The 23,986-nt window shown below is 48.8% G+C and overlaps 1 long non-coding RNA gene across 1 annotated transcript; it reads right to left on the minus strand.

Annotated features, from left to right (window-relative positions):
• Nucleotides 1-22,688: 22,688 nt before the first annotated feature.
• LOC149402558 (uncharacterized) lies at nucleotides 22,689-23,154 on the minus strand. Its single transcript, XR_016296062.1, has 3 exons — nucleotides 23,133-23,154; nucleotides 22,897-22,995; nucleotides 22,689-22,805 (listed from the first exon to the last, which is right to left on the minus strand). It is a non-coding gene; the product is annotated as an uncharacterized LOC149402558 (long non-coding RNA).
• Between the last annotated feature and the right edge of the window lie 832 nt (nucleotides 23,155-23,986).

The following is a 23,986-nucleotide window of genomic DNA, read 5'->3' on the forward strand; positions in this document are numbered from 1 at the left end:
TGTTTAGCTAAAGCTTTGTTCATTTGGGTCCATGAGGTCACTGTCACGAATCACATCGATAGGAATAGTTAAACTGGAAGCTAAGTCAAAACAAGAACGAAAATAGTGAAAAGGGTATTTTTGTCTTTTGAGACAAACGATGAAATGAATGTCAATAAATTTTTGACAAGGTCATTTTATGACATGTTTCACTCGGCCATGACTTGATCATTGGGCCTTGTGAATTAATTTCATTTCATGGGAATTTTATTTGAAAATTCTAAATGGGCCTTTTCTTATGTTGTCATGAACAAGTGAAGAAAATTCTAGAAGCCTTTTCTAGAACATGTTGGGCGCCCATAATACCCAAGATAGAGAGTTTATTTTGTGCATAAATGTATTTAGATACTTGCCAAAAGAAAAAGAGGAAACAAATTTGCATATGGATGCACATGGGATTTCGGCCAAACAAGCTTGGAGAGAGCAAGGAATAAAAGAGGAAACAAATCCAAGGTGTCATTAGGGCACATGTTGGCCGTGTGACTTGGATGGGAATGGGTAATAAAGATTGCTCATAAAGGCTTGGAAAATAAGAGGAAACTACTTCTTTCCAAGGCCAACCCTTCTCCTATAAATAGGACCCTCATTCCTCTCATTCTATTCATTCCACATAAGTTAGAGATTGAGAGCTTCTCTCTCTAGACCTTGTGGTGGCCGAACTCCTCTCTCTCTCTCTTTCTAGTTTATTTTCGATTTTTCTTGTTTTGGCACCTAGGTCCTCACTCGACCTAGTGTTTAGCTCTGCGACTTCAAGACTCGTTCTTAAGTCGTAGTGTTTAAAAGTGCCCACTCACTGATTCCTTCTTTTCGAGTGATTTAGTGATAGAAACTTTCGTGGTTGCTCGAGGTGCCGAGGAAAGAAAGAGAGACGTGCTGCGAGGGGAGACGAGCGTTGCAACTTTCCAAAAGCTTCTACAAGGTTCAAGCTTCAAGAAAGGTTAGTAACTTCCATAGCTCATATTAGTTTTTATTTACATGCACATGCTCTTGTCTAGGTTAGTAAAAACTAGTTTTACTTAAAAAGAAAATTTTTAAAATTCCGCCGCTTAACGAAGCGTTAAACTTTTTCTTAAACCCTAGATCGATTCCAACAAATGGTATCAGAGCTATGGTCAAAGGAATGCATGTGCATGTTTTTAAATTATGAGCTTGAAAATCGTTTTCGAAAGTTTACTAATTTTATGACAAGTTAGAATTGTAATCTTAGATTTTTTTTTAATTTAATGCTCTTGTCTTTAAATTAAAAACCATGTTGTTTTTCTATGAGTTTGGGATGATGTTAAAACACATTAGAATCAGTTCTAAAAGTTTTTAATTTTTTATATTGAAAAACGTGTTTTTAAGGTTTGAGAATTTTCGAGTAAATTTTGTGACTAGTTTTTTTTTTCTTGCTAGTTTCGTTTATTTACTTGAATCGTTTTATGCATGTTGTTATTTCTTTTATTCTATGTTATTACCCTGCTAATAAAACACAAATAAAAGCTTTAAACAACATCTTAAAACGTTCCGTTACACTCGATTCTTTTTCGCACCTAAAAGGACGAAGCTTTAATTTATTTCTTTTTCTTCGAGCTGGAATGTAAACCCGCATTAAAAGCGGCATAACTCTCTGCTCAGAAATCTAAATTTAATGATTCTTGAATCAAATTAAAGCTCTGTCTGTCCTCTGTCCAATGCCACCGGTTTCGGCTCAAAAGGACATCGGAGCCGCCAGATATGGCGATTTTACTCCGAGGTGCGCGGCTGTCTGAAACTCCAGTTTTTTAGAAATCCGGATTTTCAAACCCCACTACCATGAGTTATAGAACTCTAATGAGAAAATTTTCTTGAGCAAAAATGTTTTTCATATGATTATAAACATGATGTGTAAAGATTAAAAGTTTTGATTTTTGAAAGATTAATTGAAATTGAATTTTTACAAAACTAGTTTGAATTTTGAAAAACCGTTTTCACTTTCAAACTTGAAAATATTTTGTCATCCAAATCAAATAAGTTTTCAAAATGTTTTCAAAACTATATCTATATCACATATGTTCAAAATCTATATGCTCTTGGAATTTTGAGTGGGAGGTCTCTTTGTAGACAAAGCCGAAAAATAAAAAGATGTGTAATCTCAAACTTTCAAGTGTTCGAGTGAGTTGAAGTTCACACTTCCCTCACGCACTTTCCCGAAATAGAAAATAGGAAAAGATCGAGTATGTCCCTTGTGCCTTTATGCACTAATACTGCTCTGAACATGTCGATCTAGGATTCTCTTCTAGTTGTCCGCTCTGTCGCTCTCTAACTAGGAAATTTGTTTCCGAACTTATAAGAGTCGATGAACCAACTCCAAAAACTAAGTGGGAGGGTTATACTTGTTGTTTGTAACCCACGATCCCCAACACTAATGAAAAGTGCAAGTGTCGCCGGACTAAGAGTCACCCTCGTGGCCCTCTCTTAAATGAGAGTACTCAAGGGCGCTTTGCTCTGATCATTGCTCAATGAGCTACGTTCGAGAGTGAGACGATGATGACAAGACCTCCCCTCGGCGGATTGTTTTTCAAAGTCAATCTTTTGGACTAAGTGGTTGGTTACACACTTAGACTCAATCCCTAGTAATCCTCCCTCGAGGCCCTGCGAAAGGATGTGAGTGATCAAACCAATTTACAAGGTGGCTAGTCAAAATTGATGTATTGACATCTTGGCTATGCATTAATGATGAGTCATTTACTTATGAAAGGAGACTCGTTGCGGCCTTCCCTCGAAGGAGTAAAGTGTCATTTCGTTCATAACACCTTTGGATTTTACAAAAGTCTTAATGAAACTTAAATCCTAAACCAAAGACTAATCATAAACTTGTTTCAACTTATATAGGCAATATGTCTCTCAACCCTCTCTCTATCTTTCTTTCCTCGAACCAACTCGAAAACGAAAACTACATAGATTCGAAACATAACCTCGACATAATACCTACCGTTAACAAGCACAAATGGGTACTCACCACCCCGTGTCCTCCTCTGACGAATGATGATTCAACTCAAGAGGACAATGACGCCTTAGCGGCCTGGCTTCGATCCGATGAGATTGTGAGGTGCTATATCTTAGCATCTATGAACAATATGCTGAACAAGCAACATCGTGACATCGAGACTGCCGCTGACATGCTCTACAATCTCCTTGAGAGTTTTGGAGGGCAAAGGCGTCAAGCAAGGCAAAAAGCAGTCCGACAGTTTATGAACCGTCATATGAAGGCTAGGACTCCTGTTAGAGACTTTATGATACTGATCATTAGTTTTCTAAATAAAATGGAAATCCTAGGATCTGAGACTGATGGGAAGAATCTCATAGATATGATCTTAGAAACTCTCCCCGCGTCTCTTGATACCTCCAAGATGAACTACTCCATAAACAAGCTAGAGTACACTGCTACCAAGCTTATGGAGGAACTTCACACTGCTGTAGGTTTCACTAAGAGAAAGAGGAATCAAGGAGAGGCACATGCTACTGAGCAAAAAGCCTCCGCCTCTGAAACTGTGAAGAGACCTTACAAGGCCGATAAAAAGAACTGTCCCGCCTATCTCAAAGCAAAGGAACATAGTATTGTACTAGTTACCGAAGCATGCTTAGTAGCTGATAATGTATCAACGTGGATTCTTGACTCCGCTGCTACTAACCATATTTGCTGTTCCTTGAATGGTTTCAAGAAAACCAAAAGCTTAGAGGAAGGCGAGTTCTGTTTCAAATGGGGTGATGGGAGCCTGGTGTCTGCAAAGGCTGTGGGATCCGTGACGCTGTCTTTTGAAGACCGCACTTTAAACTTGAATAATGTTTATTTTGTTCCTACCTTTGGGAAGAACTTAATATCCGTTGCTCGTCTTCGTGAGCAAGATTATTGTTCATTAAGAATGGAATTCGTATTTCGTTTCCTGATAATTCTTTTGTCACTGACGCATGTATGAAGAATGCTCTTTTCTACATCTATCCCACTCAACCTTCTCTTTTAGACACCGAAATAGATAATGATCTTATTAGGGAGCCAAAGAGGATCAAACTTTCTGAATCCTCCGATCTAACAAAATCAACACACCTATGGCACTTAAGACTTGGTCATATCAGTCTAGAAAGGATTAAGAGACTTGTGAGGGATGGTCCACTCCAAGCCTCTGCAATAGGTTCACTACCTACTTGTGAATCCTGCATAGAAGGAAAAATGACTAAGCGACCTTTCTCTGATAAAGGTCGAAGAGCCACTGAGTTGCTGGAACTAATACATTCTGATGTATGTGGTCCGCTCAGCCAACAGGCACGTGGAGGATACGAATACTTCGTTACCTTCACTGATGATTACTCACGATATGGGTTTGTCTATTTGCTCAAACACAAATCCGAGACCTTTAACGTATTTAAGGTCTTTAGGGCTTTAGTGGAAAAGCAAACTGGCAAAGTGATCAAAACCCTTCGATCTGATCGAGGTGGTGAGTATATGTCTGGAGAGTTCGACGACTTTCTTAAAGAAGAAGGTATTGCTTCTCAGCTTACCGCACCTGGCACACCTCAACAAAACGGAGTGTCAGAGAGAAGAAACCGAACTCTTATGGAGATGGTTAGATCGATGATGAGTTACTCATCACTCCCGCTTTCCTTTTGGGGATATGCCCTCGAAACAGCCGCTTACATTCTGAACCAAGTTCCGTCTAAAACGGTTCCTGGTACTCCTTATGAAAGATGGACTGGCCGTAAAGTAAGTTTGGGCCACATCCGAATTTGGGGTTGCCCTGCACATGTGCTAAGGCAAAAGACTAGCAAGTTGGCTAGTAGGTCAGAATTGTGCCTGTTTGTAGGATATCCAAAGGAAACCAAAGGTTTCATTTTCTATAGTCCCGAGGACGATAAGACTTTCGTTAGCACGAATGCTCGTTTCCTTGAGGAGGACTTTATGAATGATGCGAAACCTAGAAGCAAAATTGTGCTTAAAGAAAAGTTGGGTGAGGAAGCTTCTACCTCATCTGTAAGAACTGTTCTTACCCCAACTGAAACACAACCTAACTCATCAGAATCTCGTCAAGTAGTACTTCGACGTAGTGGGAGGGCTACTCAAAAGCCTGACAGGTACATGTCTTATGGAGACTCTCTTGTAGCCGTCTCCGACATGGATGATCCTGTTTCCTATAGCCAAGCAATGGCTTGTTCTGAATCAAACCTTTGGCTTGACGCCATGAAAGTTGAGATGCACTCGATGTATGTCAACAAAGTCTGGAAACTTGTACACCTTCCTGAAGGGATTAAACCCGTAGGGTGTAAGTGGATATACAAGAAGAAAAGGGGTCCTGATGGGAACGTTGAGACGTTCAAAGCACGACTTGTGGCAAAGGGTTATACCCAACAAGAAGGGATTGACTATGAAGAAACCTTCTCGCCAGTCGCGATGCTTAAATCCATCCGCATACTCCTATCCATAGCTGCAGCTCTCGACTATGAGATCTGGCAAATGGATGTCAAGACAGCCTTTCTGAATGGCAATCTTGACGAGCGCATTTACATGGCTCAACCAGACGGTTTCGTGGATAAAGGTCAAGAGACCAAGGTTTGTGAGTTGCTTAAATCCATTTATGGACTAAAGCAAGCATCTAGGTCATGGAATATTAGATTCGATGAAACTGTAAAGAGCTTCGGCTTTGAACAGTCAATAGATGAGCCTTGTGTTTACAAGTTAATACACGAAGGCAAAGTTGTGTTTCTGGTACTATATGTCGATGATATACTACTCATTGGTAATGACGTGGGTAAGTTATCTGAGGTTAAGGTCTGGCTAGCAAAGCAATTCGATATGAAGGATCTAGGAGAAGCCGCGTACATTCTGGGGATCCAAATCTTTCGAGATAGGAAAAACCGGACCCTGTCGCTCTCTCAAGCATCTTATATTGATAAGGTGATGGATCGCTTCTCGATGCAAGACTGCAAGAGGGGTCAAACACCCTTTAGGCATGGAGTTTCACTCTCTAAGGACCAGTCTCCCAAGACTGCACAAGAGATTGAAGACATGAGGAAAATTCCTTACGCCTCTGCCGAAGGAAGCCTTATGTATGCTATGCTTTGCACTGGACCTGACATCTGTTTCGCCGTTGGCGTAGTTAGCCGTTTCCAATCCAACCCTGGGCCCGAGCACTAGATTGCTGTTAAGCATGTTCTTAAGTATCTTCGAAGAACTAGGAACTTGATGCTTACATACTCAGGTACTGACCTGACTATGACGGGATATACCGACTCCGATTTTCAAGCGGATAAGAATTCCAGGAAATCCACTTCGGGATCTGTGTTCATCCTTAATGGTGGAGCTGTTGTGTGGAGAAGTATTAAGCAATCTTGCATTGCTGACTCCACAATGGAAGCAGAATATGTGGCTGCTTGTGAAGCATCCAAAGAGGCTGTATGGCTTAAGAAATTCCTTAAGTATTTGGAAGTTGTTCCAAACGTCGACGAGCCCATGACCCTTTATTGTGATAATAGTGGGGCTGTCGCTAACTCAAAGGAACCTAGAAGCCATAAGCGCTCTAAACATATTGAGAGGAAATACCATTTGATTCAAGAGATCGCGCAACGCGGAGACGTGGAGTGAAGTAGATCTCTGGAAGATCCATTCACCAAGGCCCTAGCGAACATGGTCTTCGACCAACTGCGAAAGGGATTAGGCATGTAGGACTACTCACATCTTCTTTGAGTCAAGTGGGAGTTTGTTGTCAATGGTGCCCACAAGAAGAGTAGTAGTGTCTATTTATGTACATTTGATGTCATATAGTCTTACGAAGACTCTTGCTTGTAATTGCCTATTCATTCATTAATAAAGTTGAAACGTTCATTCAATCTTCCTTGTCTGAAGCTTTATGATAAAACCATAGTCTTTTAGTCCATAAACAAACTTAACAACTTACGAAGAGACAAATGTAGATTTGCATGAACAAACTCTTCGTAGTTTGCTTAAAACGATATATTCGCAATCTTAGGGTCAAAGGACTATTGACCTCAGTATGATTGTTAGAAGAATCTATGATGTCTGGTTATGAGGCATTGAGAGTTTGGGACTCTATAGTTCTTCTAGGTATCTTCCGAAGATACTGAATTGACCAGTGCACTTCTAGAGACAATATAAGAACAAACCATTTAACCTCTTATGTCTCGAAGTCACTATGTATGAATTGCATCATGCTTACCTTAATCCTGAAATGAGACATGTCATTTCACACCTTAGTATTCTCATTTGAGAAAGTCAAATTTCGGACTCACTATGTGATTCCGAACAAGGCCTATTGGTGAGGTACTAAGTTGTGAGTCTGTCATGAGTAACTTTGTGAAGTTCTCATAGATATGGAATTCATGTACAAGATTGCTGAAATGCAATGTATGTCACCTCATGCTTTGTTCCTTGGAGTGTGAATAAATGAACTGGCCAGTGTCCAAATTGAGTCTTGACTCTTTTGGATGAAACAATGTGACTTGTTAGCTCCTCGTCAATACATTGTTTCTAACTTATTCACAAGCGACAAAGGAGTTGAGGAAATAACAGCTAGAAGGGTAAAATGGTAATTTAGTAAATCCCGACTAGCTGATGACATTCATGAAGGGTAAACATAGATAATATTCAGTGGATCCGCTCATCATAATTAAGTCGAATTCTTGAGTAGAAAATAAATTCATTTGAACCGAGAGATTTTCAGTGTCAGCTCTTTAGTGGAGTCAGTTGGCATTAAGCTAAACTTGGAAAAGGTTTGTGAACTTTTGAGTCCAAGTGTTTAGCTAAAGCTTTGTTCATTTGGGTCCATGAGGTCACTGTCACGAATCACATCGATAGGAATAGTTAAACTGGAAGCTAAGTCAAAACAAGAACGAAAATAGTGAAAAGGGTATTTTTGTCTTTTGAGACAAACGATGAAATGAATGTCAATAAATTTTTGACAAGGTCATTTTATGACATGTTTCACTCGGCCATGACTTGATCATTGGGCCTTGTGAATTAATTTCATTTCATGGGAATTTTATTTGAAAATTCTAAATGGGCCTTTTCTTATGTTGTCATGAACAAGTGAAGAAAATTCTAGAAGCCTTTTCTAGAACATGTTGGGCGCCCATAATACCCAAGATAGAGAGTTTATTTTGTGCATAAATGTATTTAGATACTTGCCAAAAGAAAAAGAGGAAACAAATTTGGATATGGATGCACATGGGATTTCGGCCAAACAAGCTTGGAGAGAGCAAGGAATAAAAGAGGAAACAAATCCAAGGTGTCATTAGGGCACATGTTGGCCGTGTGACTTGGATGGGAATGGGTAATAAAGATTGCTCATAAAGGCTTGGAAAATAAGAGGAAACTACTTCTTTCCAAGGCCAACCCTTCTCCTATAAATAGGACCCTCATTCCTCTCATTCTATTCATTCCACATAAGTTAGAGATTGAGAGCTTCTCTCTCTAGACCTTGTGGTGGCCGAACTCCTCTCTCTCTCTCTTTCTAGTTTATTTTCGATTTTTCTTGTTTTGGCACCTAGGTCCTCACTCGACCTAGTGTTTAGCTCTGCGACTTCAAGACTCGTTCTTAAGTCGTAGTGTTTAAAAGTGCCCACTCACTGATTCCTTCTTTTCGAGTGATTTAGTGATAGAAACTTTCGTGGTTGCTCGAGGTGCCGAGGAAAGAAAGAGAGACGTGCTGCGAGGGGAGACGAGCGTTGCAACTTTCCAAAAGCTTCTACAAGGTTCAAGCTTCAAGAAAGGTTAGTAACTTCCATAGCTCATATTAGTTTTTATTTACATGCACATGCTCTTGTCTAGGTTAGTAAAAACTAGTTTTACTTAAAAAGAAAATTTTTAAAATTCCGCCGCTTAACGAAGCGTTAAACTTTTTCTTAAACCCTAGATCGATTCCAACACTGTCCAATGGCCGAGTGGGCCATTTGACCCAGCCAATGGCCGAGTGAGCCATTGACTCGGCCCACGGCTGGGCTTTGACTTGGCCATTGGTTTGGGCCGGCTCCTGGTTGAGCCAGGGTTTCGCCGCCCAAGACCTCCTACTAGCCATGTGGGTCGAAGATATGCCCTTGTTCCCGTTGGCCCTAGACGGGCCAACAACATTAGCCCCCCGAGTTTCCGGTCGAGCGTAGGTCGAGTGGAAACTCAAAATCAACGCTTTTATGCGGACGCGGGATGAATGCTCTCGGGTTTGCATCATGAGGAATGGCCTTCGCGCGTCGCGAGGGACGACTTTTTGTTTCGGGTTGATCGCGCGTGGCTCATTTTCTCGATCTACCAATGAGGGCGTGATCGATTAGCACGGCTTTATTGCGTTGTGCGCGTCTTATTTTCTCGACTTGCCAACGAAGGCATAATCGATTTGCACGTCTTTGTTGGTTTGTGCGCGTCTTGTTTTCTGGACCTGCCAACGAAGGCATAATCGATTTGCGCGTCTTTGTTGGTTCGTGCGCGTCTTGTTTTCTCGACCTGCCAATGAAGGCATAATCGATTTGCGCGTCTTCGTTGGTTTGTACGCGTCTTGTTTTCTCGACCTGCCAACGAAGGCATAATCGATTTGCACGTCTTTGTTGTATTGTGCGCGTCTTGTTTTCTCGATTTGCCAACGAAGGCATAATCGATTTGCGCGTCTTTTTTGTATTGTGCGCGTCTTGTTTTCTCGATTTGCCAACGAAGGCATAATCGATTTGCGCGTCTTTGTTGTTTTGTGCGCGTCTTGTTTTCTCGATTTGCCAACGAAGGCATAATCGATTTGCGCGTCTTTGTTGTTTTGTGCGCGTCTTGTTTTCTCGACCTGCCAACGAAGGCATAATCGATTTGCGCGTCTTCGTTGGTTTGTGCGCGTCTTGTTTTCTCGACCTGCCAACGAAGGCATAATCGATTTGCACTTCTTTGTTGTATTGTGCGCGTCTTGTTTTCTCGATTTGCCAAGGAAGGCATAATCGATTTGCGCTTCTTTTTTGTATTGTGCGCGTCTTGTTTTCTCGATTTGCCAACGAAGGCATAATCGATTTGCGCGTCTTTGTTGTTTTGTGCGCGTCTTGTTTTCTCGATTTTCCAACGAAGGCATAATCGATTTGCGCGTCTTTTTTGTATTGTGCGCGTCTTGTTTTCTCGATTTGCCACCGAAGGCATAATCGATTTGCGGGTCTTTTTTTTTTTTTTTTTTTTTTGTTGAGCGAGCGAGCCCTAGTTTCGTTGAGCATTGTTTCCCATTAGCCCCCCGAGTTTCTCGTGTACTCGTAGAGGAGACTAGGAATTATAATGCAACAAGATAAAGACTTCGAGGTGAAATGTGATACAATTATCATGCAAAAATAGTCAAAAAATTACATCCCTGGGCCATTGGCCTTATTGAAATTCGAGATTGTCTTAAAACCGGAAATAAAATGACATAATGAGAAAAGGGGACGGGCTTAACCCACGACATGCAGCTGTGAGCTCTCCGGTTCTTCAATCGCTGCCTGGTCCATGACAGTCACCGTCGCCGGACCCTTCCTTCCCTGCCGCGGATGGCCTTCGTGCATCGTGGCAGCCCCGACCGTTCTCAGGACATACTCTTTTCATTTCCCATCCTGAATCAGGGCCTCGATCTGACGCCTAAGATTATAGCACTCGGACGTCAGATGCCCGTGATCCTGGTGGTACTCACAGAACTTGTTCCGATCCCTCTTCGCGGGATCCTTCGCTAGAGGAGCCGGACTTCCTAACTTGTCGCGGTGCAGAGCTAGGATCCGCTCTTGCGGAGTGTTCAGAGGGGTGTATGTTGATGACGCTCGGAAGCTATCAACGTGCGACGATCTTGGACCGGAGAGGGGGCGACTGTTAGGGGCCCGGCCTTCCTTGCTCCTCTTGCTTTGAGGGTCGGGGCGATCTTCGTCCTGTTCTTCGCGGTGGCGACTACCTTGTCCTCCTGACTTTCGGCCATCGCGGCCATCGAGATAGTCCTCGATTCCCATATGTGTGCGGGCTCTCGTCATCAGCTCCGCCATGTCTCGCGGGACTTGCCCGACAATGGACTTGAGGAAGTCGCTCGTGCGAACTCCCTCGGTGATCGCCGTGATGGCGTCCTTGTCGTCGAAGCCCTCGACTTTGTGAGACTCCTCGGTGAAGCGAGCGAGGTATTGTCTCAATGTCTCATCTCTCCCCTGTCGAATGGAAACGAGGTGGGTCTTCGATTTCTTTTGTGCCACAAGCGTGGCAAAACGAGCGAGGAAAGCCTCTCGCAAGGCCCTGAAGGACGGGATGCTTCCAGGCCTCAAACTTTGGAACCACTCAAAGCCCGACCCTGTGAGGGTCAGGCTGAAGGCTTGGCAGAGGGTGGCGTCCGTCTGCCCTTGCATCGTCATCCACGTCTCATAGTGTTGGACGTGGAAGTGGGGGTCCGTACGTCCATCATAGGGGGGAATGGACGGTAACTTAAAGTTTCCCACGCATGGCTGCGCGAGGACCTGTGCGGCGAAGGGAGAGTATGATTCCTCGATCCCTCCGTGCGGCCTTTGCCTCCCAGACTCCCTCATCTCGATGATTTGATTCTGGAGGCTCTGAATCATCGTGACCACGTCAAGCCCGTTAGCAGGGCCGACCGTCGGGGCCACGGGAGTCACCGGTTGGCGTTCGTTGGATGCTTGGTCCATGACATTGGCCTGAGGTCGGCCAAGAGTTTCGGCGGCGAGCGCGTCCCTTCGAGAATTTAGCCTTTGGCGGAGATCCTCCCCTCGGGAGTTTCTCTGCGCCGTCAAGCGCTCTCTAAGGTCCACGCTTGGTGCGTGACGAGGAGAGGTCGCCCTTGGTCGGGTCGTCCGGCGAGCGCTTCGGCTATAGGCTCCATCGTCGACCAGAGTCGCTCTCTCCTCGGTGAGGGGCCGTGTCCGGCCACCTCTTGAAACCGAGGGGGCGAGTCCCCGGGACTGTGACCGTGCCTGTTGTCGCGCCGGGCACAAAGGATCGGCCAACGCACCGTTGGCCCTCTCGGGTCGCGCTTGAGCGAGGCTCGGGGTGGCCTCGTCGGTCCTCGACTCCTCCACGTATTCGGGGTCGGAGTAATCCTGAGCAGATCGATCCTCGACGTCGTAGCCGAGGAGACCGGCGATGAGGGAGCCATCAACGCCGGGACGGTCAAGGAGCTCCGCGAGCCGCCGGGCCGTGTCCTCTCGGAGCTCGGCCTCGGGGTCGTTCACCGGGTCTTGGGGCTGGCTCTCGCTATCGCGAGGTTACCCTTCAAGACGGTGTGCGAGGAGTCGGAGACCGTACCTCGAGCTCGTCGCTCGGGTACCCGCGGAGGTAGTGGGTAGACGACTCATCTCTCGAGAGTCGTAGTTGTAGTGAAAGTGTGGAATGGAAGGGAGAGCGTGCTAAGGTCGGAGGTTCGACCCCTCCTTCTAGCGCCAAAATGTTGTCGCAGTTTTTCGGACAACGATTTAGGAGTCGCAGACGGTTAGACCCAAGGCCGGACCAAGTGGTCTCGTCTCGACTCGAGCGTGTCGGGCTTGGTATTCCAAGCCGTCCCTTAGCTGTAGGTGGTCTCTGTCTCGTCCAAGCACCTGAAAAGTAAGCAAAGAAGGTGTGAACTACAAAGGGGAAACAGAGGGGTTGCCTCTGTTTACCTCTCCGACGCTCAACATTAGTAGGATTGAGGTGGTTTGTAGAGGGTTTAGTGTTTAGAGGTCGAGACGTGAGAGAAACGAGCGAGGTACGAGTTCGACAGCGTTTCAGTACTCAAATTCGGATTACCTAAACCAAGGGGGGTGCCTTGGTATTTATAGGCAGCCAAGGGGTGGTTTGAAGACCCCTTGGCAGAGTGAGAATGTTTGGGTCGGCCTTTGGAGGAGGCTGGGTCGGCCAATGGCCGAGTGAACATGGTGGTGAGGTTCACTCGGCCATTGGCCGAGTGAAGGTCTTGGGCCGGCTGAGGTTCACTCGGCCATTGGCCGAGTTAACTGCTGGAAGGTTCACTCGGCCAATGGCCGAGTGAACTGCTGAGGCAGCTGGGAGGTTCACTCGGCCATTGGTCGAGAGAACTGCTGGAAGGTTCACTTGGCCAATGGCCGAGTGAACTGCTGAGGCAGCTGGGAGGTTCACTCGGCCATTGGCCGAGTGAACTGCTGGAAGGTTCACTCGGCCAATGGCCGAGTGAACTGCTGAGGCAGCTGGGAAGTTCACTCGGCCATTGGCCGAGTGAATTGCTGGAAGGTTCACTCGGCCAATGGCCGAATGAACTGCCTTGGTGGCTGAAGGGTTCACTCGGCCATTGGCCGAGTGAAGGTCTTGGGCCGGCTGAGGTTCACTCGGCCATTGGCCGAGTGAACTGCTGGAAGGTTCACTCGTCCAATGGTCGAGTGAACTGCTGAGGCAGCTGGGAGGTTCACTCGGCCATTGGCCGAGTGAATTGCTGGAAGGTTCACTCGGCCAATGGCCGAGTGAACTGCCTTGGTGGCTGAAGGGTTCACTCGGCCATTGGCCGAGTGAACTGTCCAATGGCCGAGTGGGCCATTTGACCCAACCAATGGCCGAGTGAGCCATTGACTCGGCCCACGGCTGGGCTTTGACTTGGCCATTGGTTTTGGCCGGCTCCTGGTTGAGCCAGGGTTTCGCCGCCCAAGACCTCGTACTAGCCATGTGGGTCGAAGAGATGCCCTTGTTCCCGTTGCCCCTAGACGGGCCAACAACAGCTTCCCCGGCCGGAAAGCCCAGCGGGCCCCAGCCCACTAGGCCTGAGTGCCCCGACGCACCCACAGCCCGATGGGCCTGCGCGCGCGCCAGCCTGCCCATGCCCACAGGCCGCGCACGCACCTGCGCCCTCGGCGCAGTAGGCCTGAGTGCGCGCCCTAGCGCGCCTGGCCTGCGCCCTCCCTGTGCCCCGACCATCCCGGCCCGCGCGCGCTCCCGCGCCCCGGCCGTCCCGGCCCGCGCTCTCGCGCCCCGGCCGCCACGGCCCGCGCCTTCTTCCGCGCATCGGCCCGCGCGCTCCCGCGCCCCAGGAGTCCCGGCCCGTACGCGCTCCCACGCCCTGGGCGTCCTAGCCCGCGTGCATTCCCGCGCCCCGGACATCCCGGCCCACGCGGGGGCGTCCCAGCCCGCGCGCACTCCAGCAACCCGGCCGAGCGCGCCTGCTGCCTCGGCCGGACGTCCCTGCTGTCCCGATTGAGCGTTCTTGCTGCCTCGGCCGGGTGCCCCCGTTGCCCCGGCTGAGCGCTCTTACTGCCTCGGCTGGGCGCTCTTGCTGCTCCGGCCGAGCGCTCCTGCTGCCTCGATCGGGTGCCCCTGCTGCCCCGGCCGAGCGCTCATGCTGCCTCGGCCGGGTGCCCCTGCTGCCCCGGCCGGGCACCCCTACCGCCTTGGCCGGAGGCTCTTGCTCCCCTGGCCGAGAGCCCTGCGCACACCTCACGCCATGCGCGCCCCGCGCCCGTCCAGACAGCGCGCCCCGCGCTTGCCAGGACGTTAGGCCTCGCGCACCCCGCTCCCGGCCACCTGGTGGGCCTTGAGGGGGCCGGCCCAAGGCCTCCACCAAATGCTGGAAGGTTCACTCGGCCAATGGCCGAGTGAACTGCTGAGGCAGCTGGGAGGTTCACTCGGCCATTGGCCGAGTGAACTGCTGGAAGGTTCACTTGGCCAATGGCCGAGTGAACTGCTGAGGCAGCTGGGAGGTTCACTCGGCCATTGGCCGAGTGAACTGCTGGAAGGTTCACTCGGCCAATGGCCGAGTGAACTGCTGAGGCAGCTGGGAAGTTCACTCGGCCATTGGCCGAGTGAATTGCTGGAAGGTTCACTCGGCCAATGGCCGAGTGAACTGCCTTGGTGGTTGAAGGGTTCACTCGGCCATTGGCCGAGTGAAGGTCTTGGGCCGGCTGAGGTTCACTCGGCTATTGGCCGAGTGAACTGCTGGAAGGTTCACTCGGCCAATGGTCGAGTGAACTGCTGAGGCAGCTGGGAGGTTCACTCGGCCATTGGCCGAGTGAATTGCTGGAAGGTTCACTCGGCCAATGGCCGAGTGAACTGCCTTGGTGGCTGAAGGGTTCACTCGGCCATTGGCCGAGTGAACTGTCCAATGGCCGAGTGGGCCATTTGACCCAGCCAATGGCCGAGTGAGCCATTGACTCGGCCCACGGCTGGGCTTTGACTTGGCCATTGGTTTGTGCCGGCTCCTGGTTGAGCCAGGGTTTCGCCGCCCAAGACCTCGTACTAGCCATGTGGGTCGAAGAGATGCCCTTGTTCCCGTTGGCCCTAGACGGGCCAACAACAGCTTCCCCGGCCGGAAAGCCCAGCGGGCCCCAGCCCACTAGGCCTGAGTGCTCCGACGCACCCACAGTCCGATGGGCCTGCGCGCGAGCCAGCCTGCCCATGCCCACAGGCCGCGCACGCACCTGCGCCCTCCCGCGCCCCGGCCGTCCCGGCCCGCGCTCTCGCGCCCCGGCCGCCACGGCCCGCGCCTTCTTCCGCGCCTCGGCCCGCGCGCTCCCGCGCCCCAGGAGTCCCGGCCCGTACGCGCTCCCAAGCCCTGGGCGTCCTAGCCCGCGTGCACTCTCGCGCCCCGGACATCCCGGCCCACGCGGGGGCGTCCCAGCCCGCGCGCACTCCAGCAACCCGGCCGAGCGCGCCTGCTGCCTCGGCCGGACGTCCCTGCTGTCCCGATTGAGCGTTCTTGCTGCCTCGGCCGGGTGCCCCCGTTGCCCCGGCTGAGCGCTCTTACTGCCTCGGCCGGGCGCTCTTGTTGCTCCGGCCGAGCGCTCCTGCTGCCTCGACCGGGTGCCCCTGCTGCCCCGGCCGAGCGCTCATGCTGCCTCGGCCGGGTGCCCCTGCTGCCCCGGCCGGGCACCCCTACCGCCTTGGCCGGAGGCTCTTGCTCCCCTGGCCGAGAGCCCTGCGCACACCTCACGCCATGCGTGCCCCGCGCCCGTCCAGACAGCGCGCCCCGCGCTTGCCAGGACGTTAGGCCTCGCGCACCCCGCTCCCGGCCACCTGGTGGGCCTTGAGGGGGCCGGCCCAAGGCCTCCACCAAATGCTATAAATACCCCCCCCCCTAGGGGGAGGAAAGGCATGCTTATTCAACCCCACAATTTTTCATCCAACACTTCTCTCACTCGAGAACTCTCTCCTTTCTCGTGCTCTTGTGACATTCCATGAGCGCGCACTCCTCCTCCCTCGCCTCAGAAAGACAAGGACCCCCCCTCCACGAGAGGGAGCGCGCTCCTCTTCTGCGACCCGAGCTTGTGCAGTACTCACTGCTCTCCCGCTTCTTGGCCCTTGAGCTACGTATGAATTGCATCATGCTTACCTCAACTCTAAAATGAGACATGTCATTTCATAGCTTACGTATTCTCATTTGAGAAAGTCAGAGTTCGGATTCAGTATGTAATTCTTAACAAGACCTATTGGTGAAGTACTAAGTTATGAAGATGTCATGAGTAACTTTGTGAAGATCTCATAGATATGGAATTCATGTACAAGATTGCTGAAATGCAATGTATATCACACTTTTGGATGAAACAATGTGACTTGTTAGCTCCTCATCAATACATTGTTTCTAACTTATTCACAAGCGACAAAGGAGTTGAGGAAATAACAACTAGAAGGGTAAAATGGTAATTTGGTAAATCCCGACTAGTTGATGTTATTCATGAAGGGTAAACATAGATAATATTCAATGGATCCACTCATCACAATAAGTTGAATTCTCGAGTAGAAAATAAATTCATTTGAACCTAGAGATTCTCATTGTCAACTCTTTAGTGGAGTCAGTTGACATTAAGCTAAACTTGGAAAAGGTTTGTGAACTTTTGAGTCCAAGTATTTTAGCTCAAGCTTTGTTGTTCATTTGGATCCATGAGGTCACTGTCACAAATCATATCGAGTAGGAATAGTTAAACTAGAAGCTAAGTAAAAACAAGAACGAGACAAGTTTTACGAAAATTGTCAAAATGGTATTTTTCTCTTTTTGGACATAGGATGAAATGAATGTCAATAATTTTTTTTGACATAGTCATATGATGACTTAAATCACTCGGCCATGACGAGTTCATTGGGCCTTGTGGATTAATTTCATTTCATAGAATTTTACTTGAAAATTCTTAATGGGCATTTCTTATGTTGTCATGAACAAATGAAGAAACATCTAGAAGCTCCTTCTAGATGCTCTTGGCCGCCCAACACCCAAAGAAAAAGAGAGATTATTTTGTGCATTAATGTATTAAGATACTTGTTGTTGGCCCGTCTAGGGCCAACGGGAATGTTGTTGGCCCGTCTAGGGCCAACGGGAACAAGGTCATCTCTTCGACCCACATGGCTGGTACGAGATCTTGGGCGGCGAAACCCTGACTCAACCAGGAGCCGGCCCAAACCAATGGCCAAGTCAAAACCCAGCCATGGGCCGAGTCAATGGCTCACCCGGCCATTGGCTGGGTCAAATGGCTCACTCGGCCATTGGACAGTTCACTCGGCCAATGGCCGAGTGAACCCTTCAGCCACCAAGGCAGTTCACTCGGCCATTGGCCGAGTGAACCTTCCAGCAGTTCACTCGGCCAATGGCCGAGTGAACCTTCCAGCCGCCAAGACAGTTCACTCGGCCATTGGCCGAGTGAACCTTCCAGCAGTTCACTCGGCCAATGGCCGAGTGAACCTTTCAGCTGCCCCTGCAGTTCACTCGGCCATTGGCCGAGTGAACCTTCCAGCAGTTCACTCGGCCAATGGCCGAGTGAACCTCAGCCGGCCCAAGCCTTTCACTCGGCCAATGGCCGAGTGAACCTCACCACCATGTTCACTCGGCCATTGGCCGACCCAGCCACTCAATGGCCGAACCAAGCAAGTTCACTCGGCCAAGGGGTCTTCAAACCACCCCTTGGCTGCCTATAAATAGAGGGGCTGCTCCCATACTCCAGGTAATCCATTCTTGAGTACTGAAACGCTGCCGAACTCGTACCTCGCTCGTTTCTCTCAAGCTTTGGCCTCTAAACACCCCTAAAACCTCTATACTCCACCTCAATCACACTAATGTTGAGCGTCGGAGAGGTAAACAGGGGTACCCCCTATGTTTCCCCTTTGTAGTTCACGTGTTCTCTACTCCTTTTCAGGTACTTTGACGAACTCAAGGGACATCCACAGCTAAGGGACGACCCGGGACACCGGGTCCGACACGCTCGAGTCAAGACGAGACCACTTGGTCCGGCCTTGGGTCTAACCGTCTTTGGCTCCTAAATAGTTGTCCGAAAAACTGCGACAACATTTTGGCGCTAGAAGGAGGGGACCACCGACCTTAGCACGCTCTCCCTTCCATTCCACACTTTCACCGCCCCTACGACTCTCGAGAGATGAGTCACTTACCCCCTACCTCCGCGGGTACCCGAGCGACGAGCTCGAGGTACGGTCTCCGACTCCTCGCGCACCGTCTTGAAGGGCAACCTCGCGATAGCGAGAGCCAGCCCCAAGACCCGGTGAACGACCCCGAGGCCGAGCTCCGAGAGGACACGGCCCGGCGGCTCGCGGAGCTCCTCGACCGTCCCGGCGTTGACAGCTCCCTCATCGCCGGTCTCCTCGGCTACGACGTCGAGGATCGATCTGCTCAAGATTACTCCGACCCCGAATACGTGGAGGAGTCGAGGACCGACGAGGCCACCCCTAGCCTCGCTCAAGCGCGACCCGAGAGGGCCAACGGTGCATTGGCCGATCCTTTGTACCCGGCGCGACAACAGGCACGGTCACAGTCCCGGGGACTCGCCCCTTCGGTTTCAAGAGGTGGCCGGACACGGCCCCTCGCCGAGGAGAGAGCGACTCTAGTCGACGATGGAGCCGATAGCCGAAGCGCTCGCCGAACGACCCGACCAAGGGCGACCTCGCCTCGTCGTGCGCCAAGCGTGGACCTTAGAGAGCGCTTGACGGCGCAGAGAAACTCCCGAGGGGAGGATCTCCGCCAAAGGCTAAATTCTCGAAGGGACGCGCTCCCCGCCGCAACTCTTGGCCGACCTCAGGCCAATGTCATGGACCAAGCATCCAACGAACGCCAACCGGTGACTCCCGTGGCCCCGACGGTCGGCCCTGCTAACGGGCTTGACGTGGTCACGATGATTCAGAGCCTCCAGAATCAAATCATCGAGATGAGGGAGTCTGGGAGGCAAAGGCCGTACGGAGGGATCGAGGAATCATACTCTCCCTTCGCCGCATAGGTCCTCGCGCAACCATGCGTGGGAAACTTTAAGTTACCGTCCATTCCCCCCTATGACGGACGTACGGACCCCCACTTCCACGTCCAACACTATGAGACGTGGATGACGATGCAAGGGCAGACGGACGCCACCCTCTGTCAAGCCTTCAGCCTGACCCTCACAGGGTCGGGCTTTGAGTGGTTCCAAAGTTTGAGGCCTGGAAGCATCCCGTCCTTCAGGGCCTTGCGAGAGGCTTTCCTCGCTCGCTTTGCCACACTTGTGGCACAAAAGAAATCGAAGACCCACCTCCTCTCCATTCGACAGGGGAGAGATGAGACATTGAGACAATACCTCGCTCGCTTCACCGAGGAGTCTCACAAAGTCGAGGGCTTCGACGACAAGGACGCCATCACGGCGATCACCGAGGGAGTTCGCACGAGCGACTTCCTCAAGTCCATTGTCGGGCAAGTCCCGCGAGACATGGCGGAGCTGATGACGAGAGCCCGCACACATATGGGAATCGAGGACTATCTCGATGGCCGCGATGGCCGAAAGTCAAGAGGACAAGGTAGTCGCCACCGCGAACAACAGGACGAAGATCGCCCCGACCCTCAAAGCAAGAGGAGCAAGGGAGGCCGAGCCCCTAACGGTCGCCCCCTCTCCGGTCCAAGATCGTCGCACGTTGATAGCTTCCGAGCGTTATCAACGTACACCCCACTGAACACTCCGCAAGAGCGGATCCTAGCTCTACACCGCGACAAGCTAGGAAGTCCGGCTCCCCTTGCGAAGGACCCCGCGAAGAGGGATCGAAATAAGTTCTGTGAGTACCACCAGGATCACGGGCATCTGACGTCCGAGTGCTACCATCTTAGGCGTCAGATCGAGGCCCTGATTCAAGACGGGAAATTAAAAGAGTATGTCCTGAGAACGGTCGGGGCGGCCACGGTGCACGAAGGCCGTCCACGGCAGGGAAGGAAGGGTCCGGCGACGGTGACTGTCATGGACCAGGCAGCGATTGAAGAACCGGAGAGCTCACAGCTGCATGTCGTGGGCTAAGCCCGTCCCCTTTTCTCATTATGTCATTTTATTTCCGGTTTTAAGACAATCTCAAATTTCAATAAGGCCAATGGCCCAGGGATGTAATTTTTGACTATTTGTGCATGATAATTGCATCACATTTCACCTCGAAGTCTTTATCTTGCTGCATTATAATTTCTAGTCTCCTCTACGAGTACACGAGAAACTCGGGGGGCTAATGGGAAACAATGCTAAAAAAAAAAAAAAAAAAGTGCAAATCGATTATGCCTTCGTTGGCAAGTCGAGAAAATAAGACACCCACAATACAACAAAGACGTGCAAATCGATTATGTCTTCGTTGGCAAGTCGAGAAAATAAGACGCGCACAATACAACAAAGACGTGCAAATCGATTATGCCTTCGGTGGCAAATCGAGAACATAAGACGCGCAGAACACAACAAAGACGTGCAAATCGATTATGCCTTCGTTGGCAGGTCGAGAACATAAGACGCGCACCATACAACAAAGACGTGCAAATCGATTATGCCTTCGTTGGCAAATCGAGAAAACAAGACGCGCACAAAACAAAGAAGACGCGCAAATCGATTATGCCTTCGTTGGCGAGTCGAGAAAAGTAAGACGCGCACCACACAAAGAAGACGCGCAAATCGATTATGCCTTCGTTGGCAAATCGAGAAAACAAGACGCGCACAAAACAAAGAAGACGCGCAAATCGATTATGCCTTCGTTGGCAAGTCGAGAAAAGTAAGACGCGCACAATACAACAAAGACGTGCAAATCGATTATGCCCTCATTGGCAAGTCGAGAAAACAAGACGCGCACAACACAATAAAGCCGTGCTAACCGATCACGCCCTCATTGGTAGATCGAGAAAATGAGCCACGCACGATCAACCCGAAACAAAAAGTCGTCCCTCGCGACGCACAAAGGCCGTTCCTCGCGACGCGCGAAGGCCATTCCTCATGGCACGGACCCGAGAGCGTTCATCCCGCATCCGTATAAAGGCGTAGATTTTGAGTTTCCACTCGATCTACGCTCGACCGGAAACTCGGGGGGCTAATGTTGTTGGCCCGTCTAGGGCCAACGGGAATGTTGTTGGCCCGTCTAGGGCCAACGGGAATGTTGTTGGCCCGTCTAGGGCCAACGGGAACAAGGTCATCTCTTCGACCCACATGGCTGGTACGAGATCTTGGGCGGCGAAACCCTGACTCAACCAGGAGCCGGCCCAAACCAATGGCCAAGTCAAAACCCAGCCATGGGCCGAGTCAATGGCTCACCCGGCCATTGGCTGGGTCAAATGGCTCATTCGGCCATTGGACAGTTCACTCGGCCAATGGCCGAGTGAACCCTTCAGCCACCAAGGCAGTTCACTCGGCCATTGGCCGAGTGAACCTTCCAGCAGTTCACTCGGCCAATGGCCGAGTGAACCTTCCAGCCGCCAAGACAGTTCACTCGGCCATTGGCCGAGTGAACCTTCCAGCAGTTCACTCGGCCAATGGCCGAGTGAACCTTTCAGCTGCCCCTGCAGTTCACTCGGCCATTGGCCGAGTGAACCTTCCAGCAGTTCACTCGGCCAATGGCCGAGTGAACCTCAGCCGGCCCAAGCCTTTCACTCGGCCAATGGCCGAGTGAACCTCACCACCATGTTCACTCGGCCATTGGCCGACCCAGCCACTCAATGGCCGAACCAAGCAAGTTCACTCGGCCAAGGGGTCTTCAAACCACCCCTTGGCTGCCTATAAATAGAGGGGCTGCTCCCCTACTCCAGGTAATCCATTCTTGAGTACTGAAACGCTGCCGAACTCGTACCTCGCTCGTTTCTCTCAAGCTTTGGCCTCTAAACATTCCTAAAACCTCTATACTCCACCTCAATCACACTAATGTTGAGCGTCGGAGAGGTAAACAGGGGTACCCCCCCTGTTTCCCCTTTGTAGTTCACATGTTCTCTACTCCTTTTCAGGTACTTTGACGAACTCAAGGGACATCCACAGCTAAGGGACGACCCGGGACACCGGGTCCGACACGCTCGAGTCAAGACGAGACCACTTGGTCCGGCCTTGGGTCTAACCGTCTTTGGCTCCTAAATAGTTGTCCGAAAAACTGCGACAACAGACGCAACAGGTATAAAAAGCGACGCAATAGGACTCCGCGTCACTCGTTTTTAAAGTGACGCAACAGGATTAAATTTTTTTTTTTTTTTTGGGCGACGTTTGGTTACCGAGCGACGCAAATATTTTTTTTTTTTAATTACGAAAATATACAGATTATCCATTAATTCCTGCATTCAAAACAGCTTCTAAATCATATTTGAGACAGAATAAACAGCAATATAAATTAACTTAGTATACCACATTCACCAAAAATCATAGTTCACAACTAAAATAGACATAGTCTATAATCTATATAGTATATGTTAAACATTTGTACCATCTAAAGTAGTTTGCAATTATCTCAACATAGTTTCACAATTATACTACTTCTAGAAATCAAATGTGACTAGTCATGCACTAGTAGTTTTAGGCATACCATCGATGACAATCCTATAATATTCTTCTTGAAGCGGGTCTATATCCTTTGAAGTATATTCCGACATGGATAACTGAAATCACAATATAAACACGTTATTAGAAATATAAAATAGGTATAATAAAATTAAAATTCACAAATTAACAACCAATTAATATACTTACAACGTTAATCGCATGTGAAAATGATTTAGCTCGAAAAAATGCATTTAGCATTAGTAACACATAATATCCACATTCCCAATACGAAGGTTGAAATGGTACCTAAAATAAAATAATTAATACATATATAATTAATAAACATTATATATTGAGATTTTATAACACGTAGAGGGAGCTAGAATGGAATATAATTCATAAACATTATATGGGCGTAGAGGTTAAAAGTTGTCTTAACTTACCTTTGGAGCATGCCACTTAACATCTACTCCGGCTTCATAATCGTTATATGCCCTACAAATATATATATATATATATATATATATATATATATATATATATATATATATATATATATATATATATATACTTATAAACTTAAATATGAATTTTGAGAGAATCTACTTATTCTAGAGTATAGAATTTACTTACTTTGACAAAACTTTTTTCAAACCGGTGGCGGGGATGTTTTACCGAGAGAATCTAGATAGTATGAATTACCATCACGATCAATCGCGATAAGTGTCCAATGATGCCTAAAAAATTAAATTCTTAGAGTCAATTACTTATAAGTCCTAAAAAAAATTAAAAATTTGGCAACAAACTTACGTAAAATTCCAAGGCATAAGTAGAACACGCCTATCTCTCAATTGACATAATCGTGACGTAATGTGAGATGCTCGCTCCTCGATGCTACCCTTACGATCGTATGCGACCTCATGCGGACAAACGAAATCATAATTGTACGGTAGATCTTGTTGTAACAAGTGCCTAATATAAAAAAATAGAGTATTAACAACATAATTTTTTATATATTCGAATTACACTATTTAAGCATACCTTATATAAAACATAATCGGATAGACCCCGATATCTTCTCGTTGCATAAAATGTTGGATATCTCCTTTTAACATGTGGAGCGTCGTAGGAATGCCAAAAAGAGATGGTTCTCCTTCTACGGTGTACAAGCAATCATTTGGATAGTTCACCATGATTTCCAATATTTGATCAAGCACGATACGATTTTCTTGAGTGAGCGGGGCCACTGGAGGAGGCACAGGGGCAGATCTTTGTTGTGTTCGCGGCGCAATCATGG

The sequence above is a fragment of the Urtica dioica genome, chromosome 3 (genome assembly GCF_054948205.1).
Source record: "Urtica dioica subsp. dioica isolate 48M chromosome 3, U.dioica_male_clone48M_v1_H2, whole genome shotgun sequence".
NCBI lineage: Eukaryota > Viridiplantae > Streptophyta > Magnoliopsida > Rosales > Urticaceae > Urtica > Urtica dioica.